This window comes from Centrocercus urophasianus, unplaced genomic scaffold (assembly GCF_019232065.1).
Source record: "Centrocercus urophasianus isolate 14NV4802_14NV808 unplaced genomic scaffold, USGS_Curo_1.0 seq_9, whole genome shotgun sequence".
Taxonomy (NCBI): Eukaryota; Metazoa; Chordata; class Aves; order Galliformes; family Phasianidae; genus Centrocercus; species Centrocercus urophasianus.
Genome location: NW_024885532.1, coordinates 26,354,460 through 26,376,682, shown reverse-complemented (window position 1 = coordinate 26,376,682; position 22,223 = coordinate 26,354,460). Strand labels below are relative to the sequence as shown.

Sequence of the window (22,223 nt, the reverse complement as noted above, 5' to 3'; positions counted from 1 at the left end):
CATTTATTCCTGTGACAGGAATAATGAAGCAAATTCTGCCCAGAGGCACAGAGCCCCATTGCTGGGGCTGACGTTGTTTTACAGAAATTGTCAGTGATCATTGGAATCAATCTGTGCCCAGCTGCCCAATGAAAGACTTCTCATCAAACCAAAGAGCACTCAGGTGCCACACACCCTGGCTTGAAACTGTAAGACACCCAGCATTAACTTACAAATGAGTTTTCTTATCTGCAAAGTGCTGAGCAGCTTGCACTATGGATGGAGTGTTCACACAGTATGCGCTGGCAGCCTGAGTGTGAAAATTAATTCTAAAGGCTGAATTTTTTTGTTCAGTTCTGTGGTCTTGGTTTTCTTGGTTGAAGTTTATCATAGAGTTAAAGTTAAAGTAATCATAGAGAAGATCAAATTGTGACATACTGAATATAAACTGTTACATTTTCCTTAATTTATTGTGAAGCCAAGAGGTATCACAACTGAAATGAAGGTAAGATTTTTTAATACTTTGAGACTTCCAATACACTTATCAGAACACTTCAGTTTAATTAGTGATCTTAGAAAAGGAACAAGTTATTTGCTTTGAAATGGAAATTTGTTAAGTTTCACTTCAATTTCTTCCCTAATTTTTAATTAGTTTTAAAATGAATTACTTTCCTACATGTGACATATGGCACTGACATTCAAATATAGCATACTGAAACAACACGACACTGATGAGTTCAAAGAATAACAGTAAGATGTGCAGTGAGAGTGTTTCTACTACTTATGCTGTAATAACTTGGGAAAACATGATAAATAATGAAGAAATTATGATACTTTTCTGTTCTAAATGTACAATCCAGGTTGCACAGACTCTATGATAAGTCCAGAAATACAAATGCAAAAACTGCTTGCTTTCAGCTCTGTCTTAAAGTACTTTCTACTGTTTCTCTGGTAGAGCAGCACTAACAGGACATCCCTCCCCTCAGAGGGACACAGTGTTGACCACCTTCTTACCAGCTCATTGTATTCTGATATCCAGAAGTAAAAAAAATTAAGTTGAAATTCTTCCCTGAATGAGAAATTATCTGTGTTATACAGATGACGTCTGGGGCTGACTTTGTTTTAACTCAAATGAAGCCAATGCCATGACAGGAGATGAAGTCCTCTCTGCAATGTCTTAGTCCAAACACAAAAGATAAGATTGTCTTTCGTATGACCAATACTGATTGCTGCCATTTTAATGAAGACTCATCTGTGGATGTGCTATATGGAAAAGAGGAGGGCAAGTAGAGCTGTTAGAATTCTGGAGTTCCAATAAGGGCAATCTACAGGCCTATGTTTCTTGCTGCATCATGAAAAATATCATGTCGTCCTCTTTCTTTCTTCCCCAGCCCAGCCTGAATCCCAGTAACTGCATCTCCCCAGGCAGTTACAGCCCTTTCAGCTAATTTCACACTCAAAGCTTGCAAGATATTGATGAGGTTATTTGCTGCATTTCGTTGAATTTAAGATCACCAGACACCTTTGGGCATGTAGTATTGAGGAAAACAATTTAGCAGTAGCAGCAATAACACCAAAAGAAAATAGCAGTTACCTGAGCAGATCTGTTTCTCCTGTTTTAAATTAGCCAGCTCAACCACATTACATGTTATTACAAGAATGGACCAGCCACAGTAGATTAAATTTTCTGCACACATCATCATCTTGCACAAGGCAACAACTTAACTGCTATCAGTAAACTAAACAACACAGTCCAGATAAATCTGAAGGAATTCCAGGAAGGAGTTCAGACTTGACAGTTTTAAAAAGAATTTAAAATTGAATATTAAAAATCTCTGCTTGGAATAAAATTCCACCCCTTTGGCATTTCAAATGGAACGCAATGTTATGAATCTTCACTGTGCCTGTACATGGTCTATAAGCATGCACTGAGAAAGTCCCAAGTTGGGTTGGTGGAATCCAGCATTTTGGTCCATTACTCAGCCTTCCCCATTTCAGGTCTTTTTTTTTTTTTTTTACCTACACGCTTTTTACATCACTCCCTGAACACAGTATGCTAACAACCAAAAAAAAAAAAAAAAAAAAAAAAAAAACAAAACTACGCAAAGATCTGGGTCAGACTGAATAATACATTCTAGAACTAAGGCACAAATTCATGTATTGGATTTCAAGAAAATTGTGCCACATTTTCAAACTGTAAATGCCAGGTGATATAAGTTATCCAGAGGAGAATTTCTTCCTGCAAATGCTAAGATCACTGTAGGAAATAAAAGTTTAACATAAATGAAAAGCCAATTGTATTTGAATGTAAAGGAATTAAAAGTAAAATCATCTAACCTTTTTTTTCTAACAAATTTTTAATTGAATTTTTCACTTACAGATCACACTATTACTCTGTTTTTTTTTCCTCCTCCCTAAAACATTTATCTTTCTGTATTAAAAGTTTACCATCTAAGAAAATTTAACTCTGAGCTCCTGTTCAGGAATTACAAACACATTTTATTTCCAGAAGAATGGTGCACACCACTTTCACTTCCATTCAAAGCGACAAAAAGGCATAGATTTTGGAGCTCTAACTAAGAGAACGCATACATGTAGCTCCACATTACAGAACTATATATATACTCAAATACAGTCGCAGTTCTTGCAACCAGTGAAAAGTCTGATCATGCATATATCATGTACTTAAGAGAGGCTCTTAGGAAGAAGAACAAAAGACATCAGAATAGCTGCACAGTTACCTGGTGAGCAAAGCATTTTTCTCGAATTCAAGGTACTGCTGGGTGAGATTGGGTGAGTCACACTGCTCAGTGACTCACAGAATTAGGATTTTGAAACTGATTTACCATAGACAACTGCTGCATGCAGAGGAGCTATTAATCTTATTCTTGTTAGAGGAAGGATGTCCAGTACTTCTCTTATTTAACTTAATGAACAAATTGCAAATCAACGTGACTCAAAACTCAACATGAAGTCAACATTCAGAAGTTAGAATGAATTCGGGATGAGGTAATTGAACTTATTTGCATATGCATCCAAACTGTACACAGTCTCAATACCGCTTTAACCAAATTTCCAAGAAATATTAAAGAGCTTTAGAAATAATATCTACTAAAATTCCTTTTAGACTCAAATAGAGAATGCTTGCATAGTGGGAGAAACATTACCTTCATTACAGCATAGCAGAAAGTTTCTAACAGTTTCTCTTTGCTCTCTAAGCCTTCTTTCAAAAGATTTTGATTCAGGTAGCAATTATTTTAGATACACCATTTTAAAATATAATTTCATAATTTCTTAAATTTTCTTCATTTTTGCTCTGTTTTTTATTTATTCATTTTCACTTAGCTATGATATCAACAGAAAACTCTTTAAGTTTATTGAAGGAAAGGGAGTGGAATCATCATAAATGAGAGTATTTTAAGAATGGTTTAGATAAACTTCTGTCTTTTGCAATCCTGAGAGAGTAGCATGCATGCTTTTTGTAAATTTACTTCTTCTGGTCACCTGTTACTGTCTCTGTTCCTTGATTCAGTAAACTTAGATCATATAGTCAGGAATGTCTAAGAAGAACCAATTTAAAACGCTTTCATGCAAAATTTTCATGGAAACTGACCTGAACTGTGTGATTTGAACAAATATTAGTGAGGAAAAATCCATCTAAATATACATATATATTTAGAATACATACATATATGCCTTATCATGTTACAATAATTTCTTCTTTTTAAGGGCAATCAATAGTGGCACTAGCAATCTTGACCGACACTAGACCAGACCAAAAATATCCATCCCATGTCTACATCTGCATCTACGTGTACACCTGTATCTTCATCTACACCTTTATCAATGTCTATGTCTATGTGATGGCTAGGAAATGGAAAATTACACATACATAGACTGTTTTTCTTTCTTTTATATCACTTATATAAATATCATGTCCACCTTCCACTGTGGACTAGATCACAGCAGAGAGAACTTATGTGGCACGTAGTGGCAGTAAACCATTTGCTTTGTCTGAGACTGAAAAAATCTTTGGATCAATACTGCAAGAAGAATATTGGAGACTGCTTGGTGACTCACCATGCCATAACATTAATACTTGAACACGGGTAGATGCCCATACAATTGCAGATATTTAAATATGTCTTTGCTGCATTCCTTGTGATGCTTTCTCCTCATCTTAGATTGTAGCAATTAGACTCATAACTGTTTTCAAAATTTGAAATTTCTCTTCACCTATGGATGTTTGAGCTTACATGAGTCCACTTATGAAGGACAAGAAATGGGAGAGGCAATCACTGCATAAGATTTTTTGTGGTTAACTGCTGAGATACTGTAGGCATGTACGAATATGCATGGTATTTGTACGTGCCACAATACTTCCAGGTAATGAACCAGAAGTTTTAAAAAGCCGTGTAGTCATTTCGTCTTTGCTGTGCCCAGTACACAGAGCTTTTCAAAATCATAGAACAACTGTTTCTTTTGTCTCATGAATACTCAAAAAAACTTCTAAAGATTAAGGTACAATGTTCAGAGATAGATGAAGTTATTGAAAGTTGAAACTCTCAGTGCAGGAAAGTTGAGGTTTTTTTTAGTTGTTAAGAAAAGAAACCTTTACACAAGTTAATCTCTTCTCTAAAATCACTTGGATATTATCAAATCCAAGGGCCAGTACTTTCTTTAATAAGTTATTTAGAAAAATTTTTGTTTGTGTTGCAGATGTGTACAGATACCTGCTATGAGTAGTGTGAGCAGTATAGATGTGATTATCTTCCTACAAAGTCTAAATATTAAAATTTTCTTCGCACCATATTCTGTGGTGTTTTCTTTCCTGCAGAAATACTCCCACCTACATATTACACTGTTTATTATACTGTTCACTACTTTAAGTCTAGTGTAGTCTCTGGTTTGGAAGGGACTGCTGATAATAATTTTTGATGTATGTTTTCCTTTACTTCTTTTCCTACTGTGCATCAAAAGTACTATGATGAAACGAAAGCACGATGTTTCCTTTAGGTATTCTTTTCTTTTCACAGTCAGCTAAGTGAAATGTGCAGTTCAACTATACTCATCTACAATTTTATGTCCCTTTCAAAAGTATGATCTTTTATTTTTCTTTTTTTTTTCCCCCCAAAGAAGGAGTTATTAGCTACCTACGCCTTGTAAATGCCTGATGATTAGAATGAAGTACAGCCTCATCTCCCTTAACACAAGAAGTCCATCTGCTTCCATTTCAGGAAGGATGACTTACTACCATGTTCTGCTATTGCTATGACTCGTGTTTTGTCCTGCCTTCTACCTCCTTTTTCTCTTCTAGTCATACAGTTAACATTTATGATAAGTATAAACAGAACTAATTTGGCAACTGCAACATCCAGATGCCTTGTCTGGGAATGTATTTCAAGTGTCTGCATTTGGGGTTTGTTCCTTCATTAGCTCTGCTTCTAGCAATGCTGATGGAGCACAGAGGTCTATCTGAGCTGGCTTAAAAGACTTCTGTCTTTTCCTGCTTCTCTACAATCCATTTCTGAGTATCAGGATATCTTAATTTATCTTAATTCTCATATGCAAGACCTTAAAATGGAAATATGCATATTTTTATTTTACGTCTATGAATAAATTTAGTTGTAGTTGTAAAATTAGTTGTAGTGATCACGTTCTTATGTGGGTATGAGGTTTATAAACCCTAGTAGAGATAGCATGTTCTGTATGTGTTCATATGAGTGTCCAGCAGTGTTCATATTATTCTGTGCCTGTGTGTTCACATGTGTCTTTTGGAAAATCAGCACAATGAACAACAATATGTACATATACATATATATAGCAACAATGCTATATGTGTCACCATTCCATTTTTAACATATTTTTTCTTGAGTCAAATATGACTGAAACTTATCTGTGGTCTTCTGTAACCGCATGAAGATTTTTAGCAAAAGTTGAACTGAGTTATTGAAGTCTGAGCCTTTTTCTTTCTGATAGAGTAATGCAAATAATTAAAGTTCCAAGGCTTTGCATGGCGAAATGCTGAGAGTCAGAATGATCTGTGTCAATAAGATCAAGATGCTGGATGCCACTGGAATCAAGTGAATGGTTGAATCCCAGATCAAAACATCAAAAACAGAATAAGCTTTGCCATGAGCCACTGAGAAAAGAATCCTGCAACACAGTATTTTACTTTTTAGCTTATAAAACAACGATTTCATGTAATTTCTGAGCTTCAGGATTATCATACTAATTGCTAATAATTAAAAGTGGATTACAAGACAGGATGGTGGAGGTTGACAGAGAAATATTTCCAAGATTAGTGGTATTTCTCACAATTTGAAAATGGTTCAGGTATGGGCTTTCTGTGGGACTCTGGCCTACTCAATTTTCCCTGCATTTTGACTTAAACATATAATAACATGCATAGACAACACCTTGCAGTGCTATGGAATTGACAACATTCTTTGACAGGTGCCCTGATGAAAACCAAAATTGCTCAAGCTCAAGGCTTGGTTATGTTTCTGTCAATTCCAACCAAGTGGGAGAATGACTATAAGTGCATCTTGACAGTACTATGCTATCAATTCTAAATTTTTCGGGTAGGCATGAGATAAATGAGATTGAATGATGACTCCTTTCCCCTCAATGGACAAACTGAAAAACAAATGAGGAATATCTGTTCTGTTAAGCTTTTGTTAAAGAATCTCTGATTTATTTTGCTTGGATCTCTTGTGAAGAAGCACAAGTACTAAAATTACACTTCAAGCCTGAAGAAAAAAGAGGATTGTAACTTTGTAATACATGTAATTAGACTGGAAAAGACAGAGAAAAACTTTGGTTTCTGAATATCTCAGCGGGTAGTCTCCCTGCTCTTATTTCAGTATTAAGAGACTCAGTAAATTCCTATTCTTTTAAATTCTACAGTTTCACAGGTCTGACTGAGATGTGTGTTTAACAAACTCAAAAGTTCAGCTGGGTGGATTACCGTTAGAGCACAAAAACAGCAAAATCTCAAGTGAATAATGAAAATTCTGATACAGTTTGCATTAGTTCCATATGCTACAGTGAGTAATAAGCAAAATTTTAACAAATGTATGGGAATCGAAAAGGACTGATTATTAGTATTAAAAGCATTACCAGAAGATAATGATTCAGGTTTCATAAATTTGTTCGATCTTTATTTCAAATAGAAAAATAAAAGTTACGCTCCCAGCATTGAAATAAACTTCTATAAGCAAAATAGCAGATATTTTATAAATCTTCCTTTCTTGTCTAAGCTTAAATGACTCATGTCCAGTTGCATTCCCATGTGTCTCAGTTACCTCTGCCAAGTTGGGTCCAGGAAAAAAAAAGAAAAAAAAAAAGTATTCTGTTACTCTTGTTTTATAAAAAGGGACAAGACAAAGAATTTCAAGTCACGGTTCCCAACAGATAAGATGAATTTTCTCTAATTAATATATCTACTTTCTGTCCAACAGAATTTGCTTCTCTCTCTACTACTGGAAAATTTATGCATATCTTCAGTTTTAAAGTGACACAAATGATTGAGCATGCATTTTTAGTGTCCACATTTCATAAATAAGACAGCAGTACTGGAAAACATTCAGAGAAGATCAACAGAATAATTAAACTTACAGAAGAATTTCCAAAAGTGGAAAGAGTGAGAAATCTTCAGTATGTAAAGATAGACATATGGAAAATACTTATGTTCCTCCAAAAGTAATGTCTCCTACTTATCTCTATGGAAGCTACCACTGATAAAGAGCACAATAACTCTGTTTGATAGAGCAAATTCTCAGCTGCAAAGCTGTTTCTCAGCATTAGCTATTTATTTTTGCCTGTGATGTACAAAAGGCTGCATGCTGCACTTGTAACAGTCTTCACCACTGTTGTCACCACTGCTGAAATGCCCTACTCATTGCCAAAATGCAACACGCACTGCCTCACTGTGTTCACATCCATTCATTGGTTTCCATAAATGTTCAGCAAGTGTCAAGTAATGTCAGTAGATGCCATTTTTTTCTGCATGGAGTAATTCAATTCCACACCTTTGCATGATATGCACTTCCATATCAGACACCATTCTGTCAGACTGCCCCTCTGCTGCCATCTGTCATATGGAAAATAAATAAATACATCAAATAATGGAAGGAACACTGGCAGGAACTTCTACTGCCACACCACCCATTTTTGCCTCTGCTGTTGTGGGCCAACATAATAAAATAGGAAGCATTACTTTTGGAGCAGCCCTTCAATAACATAGGTCCACGTAATTGTGGGTTGAAAGAAGAGAACAGACATGGATCCACTGTTCAGGGTTTTTTTAGGGATGAGATCCAAGAGTAGTCAGATGAAGGCAAGGGATGCCAGCTTCATAGAAACAAGAGCTGATGAATCTTCACACAGTGACTTGAAGAATTCATCACTGAAGGATTCTGAAATGCTAAAAGTGTACCTGTATTACCCAAAAGAGTGGATGAGTTCAGGAAATGATTACAAAACACATAGAAACCATATCTGTCAAAGCAAGACCCTGAATTATGCTTGGAGTTTGGGAGAGTACCACAATAAATGATGGAATACACTTCCTCTCTTATGACATTCCTGCCTAGAATTTTACTGGCTTTTTGCCACAAGCTACTAAACCTAAAAGGGCTTAGATGGAGGCGGTAAGGCTGTAACTGCATTAAAGTTAGTTGGAAAACCTTCCATTAACTTCAACACAAGTTATCTCCTTCATTGAAGGAAAGCAGTTATTATCTTTCAAGCTTTACTTCACCACAGCTTTTGAGTTCAAGGTGTTACTTCTTACAAGTAATTAGATTTATGTACTCTACGCCTGGCAAATCAACACTGCCTTTAAGAGAAGGTAACAACAGTGTTTTTTCCAACACTTTAAAAGGCACAAATTATCAAGAGTGGCTGACAGTTGAAATAGGAGTCTTTCACTCTGAATTAACTTTATGTGGAAAAAAATTGTTTCCTTTGCTCAGCTTCATCTATTTGTTCAAGTAGAGTATATTCATTTTTATAGATCTCTTACAACTTTTGGTAGAAGTCTTGGTATCTGTTGCTTCTTATTCAGCAGCTAGAGAATATTTTCAGAATTAAATATAATTAAGAATTTTCTATCACCCAAATAAGGCATTCATTTTGTTCTTAAAAGCAGCTTGGACTAATACAGTTGAGCAATTACGTGCACATGCATTGGGCTTATATGGCATGGTCTGGGTAGTGGGGGGCTTCAGGGTGTCCTCTGTGAGTAGAGCCCAGCACTGTCCCACGTCAGATCAGAGCCAGCTCCAATGGCTCAGCTCAGCCAGAGCTGAGTCATGAGCAATACTGGATGTCCCTCTAGGAGAGGAGATGTTAGAAAGGGAAAAACTGCTGTGCAACAGCAGCTGGAAGAAATTTTCTCCTTCCAGTCTTCTGAAGAGGAGAAGTGAAAGAGCAGCATGCAGAGCTTAGCCGCCCATTAGTGTGAATCTGTCACACCACAATACTACATTGCTGACTTATGGTGTCACTCCTATAAACGCTATTTAAGGCACAAGTGATACGATAGTATTTTGTTTTCTTTTTCTTTCCCACACATTTTAAGTGCATTGTGATGTATCCCTTGATTACTTTAATATGAAATCTCCAAGATGATATACAGTAAAGTGTTCCATCCTTAAATGCCAATGCACTGCTAAGCCAACCAATCCTACAATTCGTGCTATTTTTCAATCATAACTGCTCCTAAACTTTGACAGGCTGTGAGACAACTTAGTTGTTTAAGTAAGATCAGAGCTGAAGTCAGTGGCAAAGCAAGCTTTGACTTAGCTGGGTAGGTAATTAGTCACAGCTTATGGAATAAGTCTTTGTAGGGCTGAGGTTATGGAAATGATAAATTAATTAAACAGAAATCCTAGATTCATTAAATGTGCCAGATGCTATAGGTCAGAAAGCAATTAAGACATACACATAACTAAGTAAAACAACAGTACAGCTACACTGCAAATAGAGTTGAACAGTTCCAGTTACTGCAAATCCTAAAAAACGACTATTTCTCAAATTACTGCTACCTATTTCAGTATCACCTATACCAGCAAATGATAGAGTGCTTTTCAGCTCACTGTGATCTGGCCTTACTGTTACCACTCAGTCTTTTAATCTTCTACTTCAGCAAACCATGACTTTTCCTATTCTTAAAACCTCTTCCAAATCACTTCAGTATTTGTCTGTCCCCTGGTGTGCTTCCTCCTATTCTGTGCGCTTTATTTAAACAGTCTCTTAATCTGTTAGAACTGAACAGCTGTTAACACTTCTTTTAAATTGGTCTTAATTACTATTCCTTTCCATTCTCATCTCTAATCCATTTTACACCTGTAATCCTATAGCAACTGGTTTCCAATTTCCTTTCTTTTTTTAAAAAAATAAATAAAATGAGACATCTTCTTGTTTTTAGCAGTGTAAAACACTTGGGGATGCTTTCACCAATTATTTTACTTCACTTGTGTTTCTGACAAATGCTGAAACCTAGAAAGTCAACAGAGAAAGACAGAAGAGTTCAGGATGACAACTGTCATTCTTTTTTGCAAAGTTAACCCCCTGATAAGAAACAGATTCATTGTCAGCACTCTAGAGGTACAAAACTAAGATTACTTAAGATCTTTTATTCACTAAGGGGTTTTCAAAGTTTGTTTCAGCCTCTAGTATATTTGAGTTTCCCTTGAAGAAATCTATTCAGTCTCTTTGCACTGGCATTCAAGGTTTATTTAAACAGCTCAAAGATGAATCCCAATACCCTCTATGTCTATCTGTGTTCTAACACAAGGACAGAGCTAATGTTTTATGTTCAATAGGGCACAGTAAAATAAATATGACTAAAAATTGAATATGTGATTAACAACAATAATCACGTGTTGTTGTTGGTAGAATCTTCAAGCAGAGAAAGCACACTCTGAAAACGTATCTCTGCAAATGTCCTATGCAATCATTGAAGAAAAAGGCCCTCTTTATGGTCCTGAGCAAAGTCAGTCTGTGTTTCATCTATGTTATTCAGAACAACTGATGCTAACTTCACTTAAACTAACAGTTCTGTTTAGCATACACCTTTTGGCTATCACCTCTGATTCTAAAATGGCAACCCAAGCCAAATCTTTGTATTTTATCCATTTTGTTTTGGTATTAGCACTAACACTTAAAAGATGCACACCAGTTACTCTAAAATTCCCTTTTTCACTGAAAATGTATCCTCATCCTCTGTTCGCATTACAGTTCTAACATTTAAGGGCAGGAGATCAGAAAACACAGTCAGTTCTCAGGCATCTGCCATGGCAATGACCCTGTGAAATAGCAGCAGGATCCTGAAAGGTCAATTACCTTTTCCTTTATTATTACACACACTGTGGTCTCCAAACTTGGAAGCAGCTCTCTGAAGAAGTTCTGAAGCTGCATAGCATAACGGTCTCCTGCCTCCTTTCAAAAGCTTCCTCTGAGAGCTTCCCTGTGCAGTTTACCTAAGGATCAAATGGTTAAAAAACATTGTTCTTGGGCTTATGTGGATGTGATTAATAGATTGCTGTGTTTTAAATGGATAAGTTGTTATTTCTACATAAAAGACCAGAAAAAAAATCCTTCTGGAAAATAAACAACATGAATAATACTGGTTCTATCCTAGTTAAGCTATGTTTGCTACCAAATTTAAGAAAAACATTCCCTAGTAGGAGCTGCAACTGTTAGCACAGTGTCAGGGCTGTCAGCTTCATGCCCAGACGTTGCTGGCTGTTACAGAAGGCTGTCTCCTGGGACTTTCTAAACTTGTAAAGAAAGGAAGTGCCTCTGGACTGCTGTTAATTTTTCATACCCCGGTAGGTTGCCAAAATAGTCAGATTTACAGTCCTTGATTGCTTGTAGTGGCAAATAAGCTATAGTTGGCGAAGAATTAGACTTAAATGCCATTTAAATCATATAAACAAATGCAGTGAGAGTTAAATATTCCTGGCCAACAAGATATAGTCAACTATCTGCGTATGAACATGTGAAATAGAGAGATGCTTTAATGGGCTGTATTCCTGACCTCAGGATAGATCTTCTCTTTCTCTCACAGGGGCGAAAATTAACTTTTAATGTGTACCAGTAAAAGAAATAGTGCCCACAAATATGTACATACATGTAGAACTACATATGTGTTCTTCTGTTATTTGTGTATATGTAGATATGTTTGTATAATGCACATACACAAAAATATAAGTATCTATAAGCACATTTGAGCACAGAATACAATTTGATCTGTAAATCATTTTCTTCAAAATATTCAAACTACAAAAATACCTGCTTGCATTTCCTATAAAACTTGCTAGTGGAATCCCCGTGTTAGAAATTGACTCTACCACGGTGTTTTGAACTCAGGACAGTTGTTGGGACGCCAGAAGACATTAAAGAAGTTGGAGAAACTGAACAAATGTCTTGATGATTCCTACAGAACACAACAGCCGGTTGACATAAATAGATAAAACATTAAAGTAAAATTGTGTTTCCATATGTTCAGTGAAATATGTCATTTACTGGAAGTATGAACAACAACTTGAATGTATTGAATATTGAAGAGTACAGTAGGGTTTGTCTTAGAGAAGAGACTTCCAAGCCTCACTTGTTGCTTTGATGTGCCATCATCTTGAACTGGCAATTAATTTTCTAATAAAGCTGTCAAAAAACTGTTTAGAATGGTTCCTGGAGGTTCTGTAAATTTTTAAAAAAGAAGATTGGTTTAAAAATTGCAGGTGTGGTTTGTTTAGTTTGCCTTCTTAAAATTAATTTGCCAGCGGCAGAAAGTAGCAAGCATTCTTTCTAATAGATATGATGAGATTTTAGTCCTTGTTAATTGCATCAGTATGCTTGAAGAAAACAATCATTGCTTCTCTCCATTAAAAGATTCAATGTGAATTGCAAAGAAAAATAAATATTTAGATAAGGAATGATTTGAGAGAATGGTTGAGCACTCTCCTCACATTGTGGGGGCTGCAGCCATGAATGGCAACAATGATGGCAAACAGATGAGTGTTTTAGGCCTACATATTTTTCTAAAGAGACCAACATCAACAAGATTTTGGAGTAGGTTCTCGGCAACTTGTAATTGCATTAGCTGCATTGGAATGGAGAATGAGACCAAATTTATTTTTTATAAACCTCTAAATTATTGAGAAGAAACAAGAAGCTGCCAGAGCATTATAATTCTCTTGGAATCAAGGGGGCAAATTTTTGAAACAACATCTTCTGTCTTAGGCACCATATCTATGATTAACGAGAAGCACTATTGTTTCATTTTGTATTTTGCAAAATTTCACATTAGGGCGTTAGAATTTCAAAGGACTTTGACCATTATCATCATTAACATCTTTGGCTATAAAATGGGCTTGTTAAATCATAGCTACTTGTACAATAAGGGCAGGAAGTATTAAAAGTTTCTCAGACATTTGTGATAAAATCATGGGAAAAACATCAAATAGCGAGTTATGTCTCTGTTAACCAAAGTAATGCTTCAGAGTTCAACACCAACATGCAGATTAGCAACATCTCCAATATAATTATATTACATGTTAAATGCCTTAATGGCATTTAATGGATTCAAGGTAATGAATTACTGTAGTATTCATATTTTCTATGTCATCAGATAAGAAATATTCACCAGAACTTTCGAATTATATCCCTTCAGCCCGGATTCAGGCAAATATCACATATTGAGGAAAGGTGTTAAGTGAATTTTTAACAAGAAGCATCCCATGAAGCTCTGCTGACAGCAGAACACGGCAGACAGACTTCTTTATGTTTAAACACTTTCTTGAAACCAGGCTTTATTGGAAAACACAGGCTGCATTTATTTTTTCAAAAGAAAGTCCATTATGTGCTGACCATAAAGCTTAGCCATTTTGAGCTGTTGATTGTTTCAGGTAATTTTTTATTGCAGGCTGTAAGAAAAAGGTTAAAGGAAAGTGTTAAAATAACCATAAAGAATCAATTAGTCAAGATAACACTGGAGGAAAATAACTAAAATGTTGTTTTGCCCCAGTATAATTGTCTTACCTATGTTTGCAGAAGGAAATCAAGCCCGAAAAGATGTCTATTGTGTTACTGACAATGGGAATATCATGGAATATATGAGCATGAATGTGTTAATGTCTCTTGGTAGTCTTCATTGTTCTTTATTTCATGTGACTACTTTGAAATGAGAACTGATGTTTCCATTTTTGTTTTGTAGTTTTAGTTCAGGACTAAGTACATATACTTACCTATATCATCAGTTTTCAACAAGTGACATCAGTGCCTTGGGCTAGCTTCCTGGTTGGTTTTAAAAAATTAGTACAGCATATTCTTTGTATTATTATTATGAAGCCTTATTAAATATGTAACTAGGAGGTACTCTGATCAAGAATATTTTAAGAATAAAGATGAGATTAGTATCTGCAGTCCTAAGAATCCAGAAAAGACATACAAGGTCAGTTTGTCATCCTAATCCTCCTTTATTACTAATGGGAAGAAATGCACCTCCTGCACAGAGCAATTAATCTCCTTCAAGACAGGTCACATGAATCACCTTAAAAAGTTACTAGGTTCCTTCTACAGGCTATAAAGTCTAGCATGCTTAGCGTTGAAGTGTCTAAATAAATCCAAAAAGAAGAAGTTAATGGCTCTTGAAAGGCAATTCTATAACTAAGATTCATAGGACAAAGTAGGGAACTATTCTGCAGACAGCTTGGTTTGCATACAACCATAGAATCATTAAGGTTAGAAAAGACCACTGAGATCATCCACTACAACCACCAGCCCATCACCACTGCACCCACTAATCAAATCTCTCAGTGCTACATCTACACATCTCTTGAACATCTCCAGGGATCTACTAGATAATAGATCTACAGGGAAACTGTGTGCTTTTGAAGGTAGTAGCAGTGGGCTTTGCAGGTACTTCTGTGCTATAAAGCCAAACAAGTTTGAAAAATAAACTCACCATACCAGCACAAACAGGTTCAAGAGATTTACTGCAGATCTAATCACTTCAAGTGATTACCATCAAAAAGGAAAGGGAAACATCTCTCCCAGTCCACAATCAGATGCTGTCAGTATATGCAAAACACAAATGGGGTATTTTAGTTGTTTTCCAGAGGAAAACAAGCAGGGTGTATGCAGCAGGCAGTGCTGAAACATAGCAGGAGGATTTATTTTGAAGTGTTTTGCTAATAACAAGCATTTCCACATGAACAGAGATTAAAACAATGATGTCATTGCTGACAGATGATTTTCATTGTAATTATGTACCCATTACACCAAGATGCACTGTAGAAATAGCAATGTTGAAAGCATTTGGGAAGAATCTGTCCTTGCTTTGCTTTGCTCCAAAGAAGCAGGATGTGTTCTCCACGAGAGAGACATCTTGCACTAGCAGGAGGTAGGCTGTGAGCACCCAGAACTGTGTGTTCTTTTAAAATGGTCCAGTTGACACTCCTGTTTTCCTTGGCACAGCCACAAGATTTTTTTCAGCTACCCAACCCAAGAAATTCTTTAAAATTCTGAGAACACACAACATGATATTTGAAATAATTTAGCGTGGTGTAGTCATATAGTTATTGTTATGATCTCTGCGTCCATACCATGAAGGTCAGTAGCACCTTGAGATATTCAGAAGAAAGAAGACACCTATTTTCTGGCCACTCTGAATGTGCATTTTATTTTCTTTTGACATCACTGGGATAAAATTAATCTCATCCACATTTAGATGTGTAAAATCCAACATCAGCAACAATAAATACCTGCAGAGAGCAATTCCGCCTACTCTACAGGTGTATGAATTGCATAGTTTAGCTTGTCCACTGGAAGTTTATCTACGTCTCCAGACAGTACATGCAGAGCATAGGTACTTGGTTTGCAGCTGGCAACCAAATCTGTGGTGTCTAGCTGAAAAGAATCTGACTTTTTGTGCAAAAATCCCTTTTTAGAACTATTCAGGATTTGTCAATAAAGACATTTTTGACATGGATCATTATATACAATCGGGAAGACTTAAATCAGGCACAATATGACCTTGTATCCTCTGCTACATCCCTACTGTCTGCTCCTACCTGCAGAAAGTAAATGATCTGTTCTGCTTTTTAAAATGCAAAAACTAAAATTAAAGCATTTCATTATTTTATGTAAGTGTAATGTTTAAATTCAGAAAACAAAGAAAGTTTCCTTGGGAATAAATTTGGTGTTGCTCTTTCTTCTTCGTCTAGTACATTTACTTCTGACACCGCACTGCTAGTCTGCTGAAGACAATCTGTATGCTACAGAATACTACAGATTTAATCTTCAAAAGAGTATCCTCTAGTATTCTTCTCCAGATTTATGGCTACACAGAAGGAACAAAGGCAAAAGCCTGTCCATTAATCTAATGAACTCAGGGCTGCATTGATTTTCCTAGGACTGCTAACTTCCTGTGATTTAAGTAGGTATCTTGATTAAATGATGGTTAAAGTAAGCAAATTGAATTCCCAGTTGATGCAATGCAGAATCTACCATAGGAAGGTCCTTACTGGCAGAATGCCTGCCTCTTGTAAGGAGAGCCCAGGCAAGCTTCCCGCTACTATACATTATGGATTAGATTCAGAATTGTGTTGATGCTCCTCTCATGCTTTAGGGTCTGGGTTAGTAATCACCCCTGGTACTTGGCTATCACAGAGAGCATCATCAGCTCTCTGACAGCTGCTACCTCTTTGTGATGGACACCCAAATCAAAAAGAAACAAATGTTTTAGGTAAGCACTGACAGTTAGCAGATGACAGTGTTTAGAAGAATCCTTCTCTAAGTAAACTGGGTTGCAGAGGGGGTAATTGGCAACTTTCCAGAAGCACACATCCAGCACACAGTTGTGAGTTCATGCTCTATGGGAGTTGTTTCAAAAGTAGCACAGAAGTTTGGGCAAGTGCAAGTGTATGTGTGTGCAAGTATTTTTAACCTGTGTTTCAGTTTGATTTTTGGAATCTTCACGCCCTACTACCACAGCTCAGCTGGGATTCAACAAACACATCTTAAGAAGGCAGGCTCCTTGCCTCAGGTCCTGCTACACAACAACCAAAGAGAGATGGCACTTGTGGAGGATGATGGTTTTGTTCCAAAGGAGAAGATGAAATAAAGAGATTGGTCACTTAGCTTCTGCTTCTCTTTCTCCAGGAGAAGAAAAAAGAGACTACAGGGTCAGTTCAACAGCCAACACAGAGGTATTCCATGTCAGTTTGGACACCAGTCGCTGTATGATACATGACCTATAGGAGACTTGTGTCCTAGAGTGAGAGGCAGCCACAGAATGTACCTTAAGTCAACTAAAAGGACAGGATGCACTTCTGCATGGCCAACTGAACTGTACCTCACATGGCCAGCTGGCAAAAGGACAGGAGGAGCAAGAGCCCACGGCATCTGCTTTTCCATTCTCATTTTAAGCATGAAAGACAGCAAGAAGAATGTATTTCTGGTTCTTAACACTGGTGTTAGAAGGAATTGCTTAAAAAAAATAGAAAATGAAAATAACTTGTGTATCAGGAAAATACTCATGAAAAACGAACGTGCTGAGATCACAGGGCTTGGCTACTTCATTGACAACCCATTCACAAGAGGTGGGATTGGGGTCTCTGCTTTCTTGGGGTGGGGAGGGCTGCTAGTCCTCAGTAGCTTTTCATAGTATGTGGAAAAGTACCCCTGGAATAACCCATAATGTATATATTTCAGAAAATTCCAGGGGAAAATCTTTTTCTCCATTTATTGTTCCTCTTTCTATTCATTACATAATATGCCAGATGATATTACTACCATCACACTCAAATGGTTCCCCTGACACACACGTGTGTGAGAGAAGCTCTTCAGGTGGTGTATCCAGCACAGGCTCAATGACCAAGGTATTCCAGAAGTTGTCCTAGACTGCAAGGGATAAATATGACTGGTTCAAACTCCCTGTGATACATTAAATTCACCGAACTGAAGGAGTTCTCCTGTCCTCCCTCAGCCCATGGTTGCTGAAAAATAGTTTAGCTGCAAAAAAAGATAATTGTAATCCAAAGTTCTTTTCAGCTCTTATCTCTCACCCGTCACTGCCTAAATTAGAAATAAATGATTGAGAGAAGTGGAAGAGTTATTTTATGATTCAAACTGATACATAAGTTTGATAAGGTAGAACAGAAGAAGAAAGAAAGAAAGCAGAAAGAAAGAAAGAAAGGGAAAAAAAAAGAAAAAAAGAAGAAACAGCCCTGAGAAAAAATGAGAATGATTTATTTTAACATGAGTGTTACTTTCTTTTTCCTGTGCAGCACATTAAAATCCATTAATTCCTTTGTCAACTTCACTGTGCAAAGCAATTACCTCTTATTCCAACTGTTTTTCAGATTCTGTTTGACAGAGAGCTAATGCACCTAGGAGTGACATTTGCATAAAAATCTGTTACAAAAGGAAAAAAAAAAAAAAAAAAAAAAAGGATTCAGTTGTGTTGGCTTTCCCTGTTTTCACTGTACAAATCATAGTAATTAATCTGTATTTAACCAGTTGAAATAATTTTCCAGCAACAAATGTCAATGGACCTGAGGATTCTGGCATCTCTGTTGCTGGTGTTAGTGTAATGCTGTGCTCAGAGTAAGGGCCAGGCTCTGCCTTTCACCTTCCAGGGTAGAAGCCGACCTTCTACAGCAGATAGTTTCTGGAATCTTGTTTGATGACACAAAATGCAGTGATGTAAAACTGATTTATCAACAAAGCTTTATCTCCAACCTGCTTTCAGGAAATAACAATATTATGCTCAGTAAAGTCACCAGACTATAACCCAGCACACCTGAAATCTGAACCTGATCTGACACTCATGAAGCCACGGAATGTCTCAATAGAGCAACGCTTCCTAAATTTTTGCCTGCTTTTTCTTGAGATAGGTTATAATGATCCTTTCCCCCCACTTCTATGTTGTCTTTCCATAAGACAAGTCATGGAGACTCAATCTTTATTTTCAGAAGGAATTCAGTCCTTTTCAGCATTGATTACCAGAATGGCCAATGTAGCAGAGCAGGCAGAGATGCTCTACGAGATTTTCCCTGTTGATTTTAACTCCTCACTCCAATGAATTATGCTCCTGAAAAAAAAACAACCTTGGCAGATTAAACAGTGTACTGGCAGGGAGACAGGTCTCAGGTGTCGGGGGGAGCAGTCGTGCTCCTTTCTGTTTGTCACCTAAGGCAATATACACATATAGACAACGCTGAGAGCTGATTCCTTAATAGATTTCTCTACATGAGTCCTCTGATATAAATTTGATGGGCTGTCCACAATATAGAAATGCAAACCGACTTCATCCAAACCAGAGCCACTTGGCTCAGGACATGATATTTGCAGCAAAAATACTGAAAAAGAGGCAGAATCATACCTGATCTAGAATGACCTCAGCTGACTTAATACTGACAAGCAGTACTTGGCTCTGTATAGGAAAGATAAAGAGAAATGGAATTTCTTTCTGAAGCTATTTTAAGTGAATTGACTACTATATATAGTGTCAGAATAAGTGGCTGAAGTTAAATTTAAAAACAGACATGTTTATGTTTTGCTGTTTCCAAATACAGTCTCATGTGTTCCAAAGTCTGAACAACAGAAAAAAAAGAAAGAGCAAAAACTATAGTAAAAAGCCCCATCCTTTTGCAAGAAAAGTGAGGTTTTTCAGTACCTTCAGAGGGTAAGGCAAAAGGAAAAACAAGTGTCACGAGACTTGCACCCATTTTGATATTAAAGGACTCTTCCTGAGCTTTGTCTGTGAGCTGGCATGCTGTCAGGTCCCCTCTAAGTCTGTCATTAGCTATTCCAAGACATCTGTAAAGCAGTCCAGTGCATCTGACTTCTCGGTATGTCAAATTCTTGCCCATGTCAATATAGTAAAATTAAAGAAATTGTACATATTTCCACAGATAACCTTGCTAACCTATTAGAGTCTCAGCTTTGGTAGAAGGAACACAAAGAGTGATACATGCATGCTATGTCACTGCAGTATAATCAAACTTAACATTTCAAGTAGATTGTGCTCAAAGAAAGATACTCTAAGGCCAGCATCTAATTTATTGTGTGGGACAAAAACTATTTCCCATTTTGTGCTTTCTGCACGCTGTAGAAAATCCATCCATGCATGAATTCTTGTACAGAGAAGTGTTTCTTAAGCAAAAGCAAGGAGCAATCTCTATTTCACAGTCACATAATTGTAGGGCTTGGAAGGGACTGGGGATCAAGTCCAACTCCCTGCTTTTCACTATTTGTTTTTGAGGAATGCCCTTTCTCTGGAAAATAGAAGAAAGGCAGAGCGTGGAAAGTGATGTTATTTATTTCCACCTAAAAGGCGTCTCGGAATTGGAAGAGCCATCTCACTTCTGGGGCATGCTTCAATAAATACAATTCTGGTTACCATGCTAACAGGAAACCACTCAACTGAGTGCAGTAAAACAAAAGTGCAGAAATGACATTTCCTTGTAGAAAGAAGGAAATATATTCAATTAACAAGACTGCAGGTTTTACCAACCGCAGCGAATTTCACAGTTCTTCCCTTTTGCAGAGTGCAATCTGCTGTCGGCACGTAAGGCTCCTGAGCATCAACTGCTTCTTCCCATCAGGACCTCAGCCTCTGCCCTATGTCCTGAGGGCCAGCACCTCCCGATGCCAACCGGGTGAACCCCACCACCCGCTCCGAGCGCCCTTTCACCGCGCAGCTCCCTCATCAGCCTCGCATTTCCCATCCTCCCGGAGTTCTCTGTCAGGACCCCGACCCTTCCCAACGGATCGCAGTGCGCCCCCTCGGGCTCCGGGACCGCCCGCCGCGGCCGTGCGGTGGGCGCGGGTGCGGAGCGCTGTGCCCCAGAGCGGTCCCACCCCCGGCCGCCGCTGTCCCGCAGGTGTCACGCTTCGGGGATTGCTGATGCGAGGGGAAAAATCCCACGTTCTGTTTGGACACGGAAAGGAGAAATTGTCTTAATTCTCGGGTTGGGAACAAAGTGGTGCGCAACGTCGCCCCTTGCCCGTGTAGGCACAGAAGTGACATGGAGACTTTTTGTTGTAGAGGGTCAAGAAGGGAACCAAAGATTTAGAAGGAAAATACAGCAAAGTTACGGGGAACTTACTTGGTTTAGGTGCGTGTGTTGGCAGCCGGCATCTTCCTTCCGAAGTTCCAGAGTGTCACATTTTCCCCGGGAAGCGCCCTTTTTGTAAATTAAATCCCTCTGAGAAATGTTTGTTTTGTTTCTCTCCCTCTCAGCCACTTTTCCTCATTTTTGCTTTATTTTCTCCATGTCTGCCCCCGGTGCAGACGCTCGGACGCTAGCCCACCTGTTAGAGGCTCTCCATCACTCCCAGCCCAGGGGACCGCGCCTGCCGGCGGGCTTCGGAGCAACAGATGCGAACCACGACCTTCCCCGGCTGCTCAGTGCGGCTTCTCCTCCTTCCCTGGGAGAGCCTCATGCTGCCCGTCCAAAGTAACGGCTCCTTCCGAAGCGGTGCTTCTCCCCGGAGCGCAGCGCTGCGAGGCAGGAAAAGGACACGGAGATAAAGGGGAAAATCACCACAGAGGGACACTCGCACCGGCTCGTGCCGCCCGCGGCGATGCGCTCCCCGCGAGCCCGGCGGCGGCTTTGCCACCGCGTTCCCTCCTGCCGCCGCCCCCGCCGCGCTCCCCGCGCCCTTCGCCGCCGCACTGCAGCGCCCCCCTCCGGGCGCACCGCACACTGCGGCCCCTCCGCGTGCCCCGGAGATGGAGGGGGGCGCGGCGCCCACCTAGCGATGGAGGTGTGCGGGTGGGGACAGCTGAAACGCCGAGAGATCGGCGGAAGAGGAGACGGTAGCTTCGGCGAAAGTTCGCTGCTGTGCCTCTGGGAAAGCCCCCGAAAAGCCAATAAATAAATAAATAAATACATACATAAGTAAAAGAAATCTATGTATTTATTACTGTTTATTTATTTGAGCCCTTTCTAGGGCCTGGACACGCTGCTGACGCAGAGCAAGGCACGCATCTGCCTCTCACTGCGTGCAGAGGCCGCGGGGTCTCGGCTTTGGCGGTGCCCGCAGCGACCACCCCGGGGACTGTCACCACGCACCCTTCCCCCAGCCCCGTGCTCTGGGTGCTCCCAGTGCCCCGTGAACGGCAGCCTCTGCCTGGCCCCGTGGATCAGCGGGGGGATGCAGGAAGGAGGAGGAGAGCAGAGGGATGAGAAGGGGCCAGGAGGAGGGATGTACGAAATGCA

General features: G+C 38.7%; 1 protein-coding gene across 1 annotated transcript in view; it reads right to left on the bottom strand.

Annotated features, from left to right (window-relative positions):
• The window catches only part of TRPC4 (transient receptor potential cation channel subfamily C member 4), a 141,403-nt gene extending 120,228 nt beyond the window's left edge, over window positions 1-21,175 (bottom strand). Inside the window, exon 1 of the mRNA XM_042838870.1 lies at window positions 21,108-21,175. The gene's annotated coding sequence lies outside the window, so the exon portion shown is untranslated. The remainder of the gene's footprint in view (window positions 1-21,107) is intronic.
• Window positions 21,176-22,223: the final 1,048 nt, after the last annotated feature.